This window comes from Hyperolius riggenbachi, chromosome 6 (genome assembly GCF_040937935.1).
Source record: "Hyperolius riggenbachi isolate aHypRig1 chromosome 6, aHypRig1.pri, whole genome shotgun sequence".
NCBI classification, from domain to species: domain Eukaryota; kingdom Metazoa; phylum Chordata; class Amphibia; order Anura; family Hyperoliidae; genus Hyperolius; species Hyperolius riggenbachi.
The window spans coordinates 214,548,069-214,556,051 of NC_090651.1; positions in this window are offsets into that span (position 1 = coordinate 214,548,069).

Here is a 7,983-nt window from a genome sequence, read left to right on the forward strand (position 1 = left end):
ACAGCAGAGCAGATCATTACACACATATTTTACACTTACAGTTATTCACTGTAGTGCCCCTTTAAGTAGACTGTGTGAGGACATCTAGTGATCAAAAAAATATTGCATTTAAAAATGTTACAAAATAAATTACCTATACCTTTAATATGCCCATTAGCCCCGTCTTACCCTCCCTTTAACTTGTATAATATTTAGCTTCGTTGATCAAAGCATCAGATAACTCTTTAAGATTAAAATAACAGTAAATAGTTTTTATATCAGCCAACAATTTTCGCACAAACCAAATACTTTACAGATAAAATTGATTGTAGAAAATGGGCACACTCAGTTTATGTGCCAAACCCTCTTCTTGGGTTATCTTCATGGCTACTAGTTTGCACTTTCTTTGTCAGTCTCTGACATTTATGATTGGTTCATAACATTATTAGTGACACCCTGCCATGGGCAGGATATTGCTGACAATTGTTCTGGCTTACAAGGGGCCATCTGCCACAAGCATAATCCTAATAGCACTCTCAGTTATCCGGGTTGCTCCTGGATCCACAGCCTTGAAGTCTAACTCATCTGTGACACAGGAGTTTCTAAACTATACCAGCAATCATCCAAGATGGCACAGTTCCCTGTTTTACTAATAGAAATTTCTCTTTGCTATGAAAAACATACAAACATTCTTAGAGCTTCACGATTTCCTTGGAGAATGAAAGTCATACAAATTTAAACTGGTGTAGTGCTGCCACTGCTGGTAGCAAAGTGGTTAAGGGAAAGTTTTTCATTGGATCATCTTAGGTGCCAAGAAGCCACTGTACACCTCTGGAATGCAAAAAATATGCTTTTAACACTTCAGTCAGGGTTGTGTAATGTTCTATGCAAGCTATGTAATTACTTGTACTATGGTATGTTAGTTACAATAGTGGTGATATGCCTTTTTTAGGTTTTTACAAACTTACTGACTATACAATAAACACAATGTGGATTTCCACTTTTTTCGTGTTTAATTCACAAGTTCAATTAAGAATGTGGGGTGGGGACAGGTATGGGGACAGTAAAGAGCTTGACAGGCACAGGGTTGAGAGGGTATAGATTTAGACAGGGTCAGCTCAGGGATGATAAGGAGCTGAACCCCTTTCATGGGGTGGCAATAGCAGAGATTTGCATGGGGATGGAGGCAAAAGAAAAAAAAAATAATGGGTCAAGGAGAAATTCAAGCGATGGGAACAGGATTGCATCCCCACAACACAACTCTACTCTGCTCCCTCTGGCCATCTGCCATGACTATATTGCACTTCCACCTATTTAAAAAAAATAAAACAAATCTTAAAGGATACCCGAGGTGACATGACATGATGAGATAGACATGGGTATGTACAGTGCCTAGCACACAAATAACTACATAAAAAAAGGGGACATGGGATATCAACCTTTTTAATTGGGTCACTCGTCTCACCTATAGAGTGTATACATAAATAGCGTAAAGTTAGGGAGCACAAAGTGTATTCTGTATACAATAACTTTATTTATACATTATAGAAAAGATCCTTAAACATACTCTATAAAAAAAGTGTATTCCCCACTTAAAACAATGAAGCATGTATAATTATAAGGCCATCTATTAGTTCTCTTTTGGAGTACACTCCTTTAAATAAGAACTATAGCGTGTACACTTAATTCTTCGGGCCCATTTATATTAGCTTATAATGATGACGTCAGAGATCCAGTGGAGATTGATACATTTCTCTGTCATCCCGTATGCTACCATACAGTGCATGCCTCTATGTATTCAACAAGTACGCATTCATTACAGACCCTGTCTGGGTCTAACCTCAATCGATAAGCCGGCAAGGCCTGCTATTTTTACATGAGTGTACGTGAGTGTAAAAATAGCAGGCCTTGCCGGCTTATCGATTGAGGTTAGACCCAGACAGGGTCTGTAATGAATGCGTACATGTTGAATACATAGAGGCATGCACTGTATGGAAGCATACGGGGTGACAGAGAAATGTATCAATCTCCACTGGATCTCTGACGTCATCATTATAAGCTAATATAAATGGGCCCGAAGAATTAAGTGTACACGCTATAGTGCACTCCAAAAGAGAACTAATAGATGGCCTTATAATTATACATACTTCATTGTTTTTAGGGGGGAATACACTTTTTATAGAGTGTGTTTATGGATCTATTCTATAATGTATAAATAAAGTTATTGTATACAGAATACACTTTGAGCTCCCTAACTTTACACAAATAACTATGCTGTGTTCCTTTTTTTCTTTCTCTGCCTGAAAGAGTTAAATATCAGGTATGTAAGTGACTCAGTCCTGACTCAGACAGGAAGTGACTACAGTGTGACCCTCACTGATAAGAAATTCCAACTATAAAACATTTTCCTAGCATAAAAAAGGCTTCTGAAAGCAGGAAATAAATAAAAAGGACCAATAGTTCATAAATTTTAGCTCTGGCATACTTCAATGAATGTGTCATTGAGCAAAAACAATAAACCAGTTTAAACTTAAAAAGTAGATTTAAACATAAAATAAAACTGTGGAATATCTTAAAAAGTCATTTTTAGGAGAAGGAAGATAGATACAATCGTTTATTTCATTAATTTATTTCCGCCTTGGGTGTCCTTTAAAGCGATTTTAATACCTCAAACCTTTGACCCAGAAAAAGAGCACCGATCAGGTGTTTTGTTTTGTGCTGGCTGCAACGTTGTTCCAAATCAGGGAATCAGAAGCTATGGAAGCCAAAGAATCAGCACAACAGTCAGGCAATTGGCATTCTTCATACTTCATGCTTCATTTCATTTTTTACTCTTCAGTTTAGTAGGGGATTTCATAAGTCTGTTTCTTTGCATTTGTGTTTTAGCAGTTTAGATTTTCTACTGCTATGAAAAGCTCATTTGTAAACTGGAACCTTCAGTACTAGTACTTAGACCATTCACTTTAGATAACATAAGAATGCACATTGATGATTTGTATCATTGTAGTAGGCTTCTAAGTTTTTGCCCATAATGACAACACTACAGGTAGTGCCTGCACAAGCCTCTCTCTCTCTCTCTCTCTCTCTCTCTCTCTCTCTCTCTCTCTCTCTCTCTCTCTCTCTCTCTCTCTCTCTCTCTCTCTCTCTCTCTCTCTCTCTCTCTCTCTCTCTCTCTCTCTCTCTCTCTCTCTCTCTCTCCCCCGACCCCCCCTCATTCCAGGAACCACTGAAGATTCTGTACAGGAGAAGCTGGTGAAGACATTTTTCTTTTAGTGTTCTGACACCTTTGGTCCTGCTTCTCATGCTGTCACATTGAAGACGTTCACTGCTGTTCAGTGCCAGCGGGCAGAGCAGTGGAAAACGGGTTATTAACAGTAAATTAGGCCTGGGCACCCAGTAACCTGAATGTGGCACTTCTATGTCTGTCACCTTGTCTGTCAATCCCACTTGTTCTTTCTCTCTTTTTAGTCAGCACTCAGCAGCTAAAAATGGTTTAAACTGAATGCAGTCCTGAATGAAGCTGGAAGATGTAAGGCTGTGTTTATAGCTCGGTGTCCATTATTACTGAAGAGAGGCATGCCAAATCACTTTCCTTCAGTAAAATGAAGAGCACGAGAAGACTGGACTGAATGTTTGTGTAGTACTTCAGTCTGCCGACCTATCTGGACTGTGTCAGGCTCAGCATTGCTGCTTTTAGAGACAATTACGGTATGTACAGGGCTGCATATTCTGTGTGTTAAAAAATGTATTTTTGTTGATATGTGTTTTTCTTTTCACCATATAGTGGATGATGCTGTTGCATAGTCCAAAGCAGAGAGATTCTGGTAGGTTCAGACATTTTTATAACATTAAAAAATGTGGTTTAATCCCACATGGCTGTAAATCATGTACCGTATATACTCGAGTATAAGCTGACCCGAGTATAAGCCGACCCCCCAACTTTTACCTAAAAAAAACAGGGAAAAATGATTGACCCGAGTATAGGCCGAGGGTAGGAAGTGCGGCACCTATTGAGGACCTCCTAGGGACAATCCACCAGGCAACCTGGGGTCTAGTGGGTGTTAAGGGGCCCCTCAGCCTTTTTCTCTGACCAAAAACACTACATCTGCTACCATGCCCGAGTCCCCATTACATCTTAATCCATCTCTGGTCATTACTAATGACCCAATAGGTGACAGGTCTGCAGAAAGTCTATCATTGTTCATCAAAACTACAATGCAAACAGCAGTCCTTGGAACTTTGCATGTTTTTTTCAGTAAAGTTTGTTGATTGTTTTCAGCCTTAAAATTCAATAACCTGCATCCCCCCTGCATGTGAACATGTGTGACATGTGCAGCTGTGCCCCCCTCCCACTCTGCTGGAGCTGCATGCATTGCATTTTCGGCTGTGTTGTTAACCCCCCCCCTCCGCAGCTGCGTGTGTTTTCATCACCAGACTGTCCCCCCCCTGGACCTGTGTAAAGCTGTCTGTGCCAGCATGAATCCCCCCTCAGCCACGAATTCAGCTGTCTCTCTCCAGAGCACTGTACTCATCTGTGCACTGCTGCATGTACCCTCCCTCCCCCTTCCCCCGGAGCCAGAGCTGTGTGAAGTTGTATTACCGGGCAACGGGCATATGCAGAGCCCTCACTCCAGGATTCTTCTTCCTCTCGTCTGTCCGTCTCATCTGTATGACACCCTTTAGTGGCTAGTCACATTATGCGCCACTGCAGGGAAACATACAGACCCGGACGGACAGACGAGAGGAAGATGAATCCTGGAGTGAGGGCTCTTCAAATGCCCGGTAATACAGTTTCACAGCGCTCTGGCTGGGGAAGGGGAGGGGGCTGAATTCAGGTGAACACTTAGCTGGAGGGAGAGAAATACCGGGCACAAACAGCTTCCCACATGGCACACAGGTCCAGCGGGTGACAGCGGATCACGTAGCTACAGCGTGGAAGGAGGAAATCATATGCCGGCACAGACAGCACCGCACACAGCTCCGGCGGGGGATGGCACACACCAAACGCAGCTCGGGGGGAAGATGGCGAGACAGCATAATTTAAGACATCACAGTTCCAGCAGGCGGGGGGAGGTAGAGCAGCAAAAGTTAACACAGCGAAAAGGGTAATACACAGCATGCAGCTCCATGGGAGGTAAAGCCAGCACTACTCCAGTTAGTGACTCAAGTATAAGCCGAGACCCCCACTTTTGGGACACTTTTTTGGTCCCAAAAACTCGGCTTATACTCGAGTATATACGGTATGTTCTGTGTTTGAACATGCATAGATGCACGTTCATTGTGTGAGCATGTGTGAGACTAGAAATAATTGGACTACCGGTACATCTTTTAGAGTAACATGGGGCATTTTACCTTGTGTTATATCTTTCCTTACTTTTTTTTCCACCTGATATATAAAATAACCTAATCAAAATAAATTGTTTCTGATTCAAAATAAAATCAAAATACATATCTGATTGTCTTATTCATGATAATTCTTCCATTGTTTTACTTTTAATAGTTTGTTTACTTCCCAGATGACCAATTAATTATCATAAATCATTTATCATCCATTAACTGGTTCATGTTCCATGGTTTTTAAACCTTAAAGAGAATGGGAACCGTGTTAGAAAAAGAAAAGCTAGATACTCACCTAAGGAGAGGGAAGGCTCAGAGTCCTAATGAGCCTCCCCTCTCCTCTCCCGATGCCCGTTCCAGCACTGGCTCCCCCGTAGCAGTATTTGACTAAATTGGTCAAATACTGCTACTTCCGCCGCCGAAGGGAGGTTTCGGCAGTCTTCGGAATGCCGAGTGCTCCCGAAGGAGGGCCGCTCCAAGCTGCACATGCGAGAGCATTCTCTATCGCGTCATTGCGCATGCGCAGTATGGAGCCGCCTGTCTTCGGAAGGACTCTGCTCCTGAAGACTGCCGAAGTCCACCGCGGCGGGGGATGTGAACGGGGAGCTGCCGCTGCGACGAGGGCACTGGGAGAGGAGAGGGGAGGCTCATTGGGACACAGAGCCTTCCTTCTCCTTCGGTAAATAGCTGGCTTTTTTTTTACTAATCGGGAACCATTGGCTTTAAAGTAGAGCTGTCAGCCATACTATCTCAGGAAAAAAAACCACATATATAAGTAGATATATACTTGCTCTACTTACGTAACATATGTATTGCACTGTCCACATTTTGATTTTAGTGATTTTTCTGTAGCAAAAGATTGGTCACTGGACGGCCTTGGCACATCCAACTGAACCTTGGAAGGTGTGCCTCCTCCCCCATACTCACAAGTGATTTTTCTGTAGTAAAAAAAGAGAAAAACCTTCTTTGGATTTTCCATTATGTCAGATTCTATCTTGAAGCCAATCCTGATATAATTTCCTCCCTTACTCTGTCTGTGTATCATTGCCTGCCCCCCCCCCCCCCCCCCAGTCTTTATACACTCCCACCCAGGTGTGCAGGAGAAAGTACATTGAGAAATATTGGCCAATCAGAGAGGAACAGAGGTCGCAGCCAATCAAGCTGTATTAGTTAAGTCTGAGGTGAAAGTAAAGAAGAAAAAAAGAAAACCCAGCATTAGAGGTGTACCGAACGGTTCGCCGGCAAACGGTTCCAGGCGAACATTGGGGGTTCGCGTTCGCCTGCGCCAGGCGAACTTTTCCGGAAGTTCGATTCGCCCCATAATGCACTATGAGGGTCAACTTTGACCCTCTGCATCACAGTCAGCAGGCACATTGTAGCCATTCAGGCTACAGTAAGCCCTGGAGCCCCACCCCCCCCTTATATAAGGCAGCCTCCGGCGGCCATTACAGTCACTCGTGTGCCTGCTAGAGAGAGGAAAGGGACAGCTGCTGCAGACTTTTTCTCTTAGGGACAGATTAGTTAGGTTCTAGGCTGCTTTGCTTGTTTTATTGCTTTATTGATTAATATTGCTTTTAAAGCACCCAGCAACAGCTCTTTTCAGAGCTCAACCTGTACATTTTTTTTTTTCTGACACTTTTGTTGCATGCACAGCCTTGCTAATTGATAGTGTGTGTGCCACTGCCAGCAGCCCAGCACATTCAGTGGCGTACGTTAAAAAGGGGCGCTGGGAAAAAAGGGCGCCGGGTTTTTAACGATAAGCATGGATAACGTTTAAAAATGTATTGTACTGTATTTCGTTTAAAATTAATGTTTTATAAAGTTATAAATCATTAAATAATGTGCATTAAATCGGCAATTGTAAAAACGTTAATCTTGCGTTTAAATAGTGAAACGTATAATAACGTTTAAAAAAAAAATTACTAAGTAACCCTCCCTGTACCTACCCCTAACCCCTAGACCCCCCTGTTGATGCCTAAACCTAAGACCCCCCCTGTTGGTGCCTAAGTAACCCTCCCTGTACCTACCCCTAACCCCTAGACCCCCCTGTTAGTGCCTAAACCTAAGACCCCCCTGTTGGTGCCTAAACCTAAGACCCCCCTGTTAGTGCCTAAACCTAAGACCCCCCTGTTGGTGCCTAAACCTAAGACCCCCCTGTTGGTGCCTAAACCTAAGACCCCCTGTTGGTGCCTGAACCTAAGACCCCCCTGTTGGTGCCTAAACCTAAGACCCCCCTTTTGGTGCCTAAACCTAAGACCCCCTGTTGGTGCCTAAACCTAAGACCCCCCTGTTGGTGCCTAAACCTAAGACCCCCCTGTTGGTGCCTAAACCTAAGACCCCCCTGTTAGTTTTTTCGTTTAAAAATAATGTTAAAAAATAAAAAAAATGTACTGTTTTTCGTTTAAAAATAATGTTTAATAAAAATTTTGTACTGTTTTTCGTTTAAAAATAAAATTTAAAAATGTATAAATCATTAAATAATGTGTAATCATGAGAAACAGTAATAAAACATTAAGTCTCCGGGCGCCGCTTTTAAAACATTATTTTTCTCCGGCGCCCTTTTTTCCTATCGGGCGCCCATTAAACGATATTTATTATAGGAGTGAATGGCGGCGCCCGATTTGTCCACTAGCCTCAGGCGCCCGAATTTACTGTTCCCCATTCAGT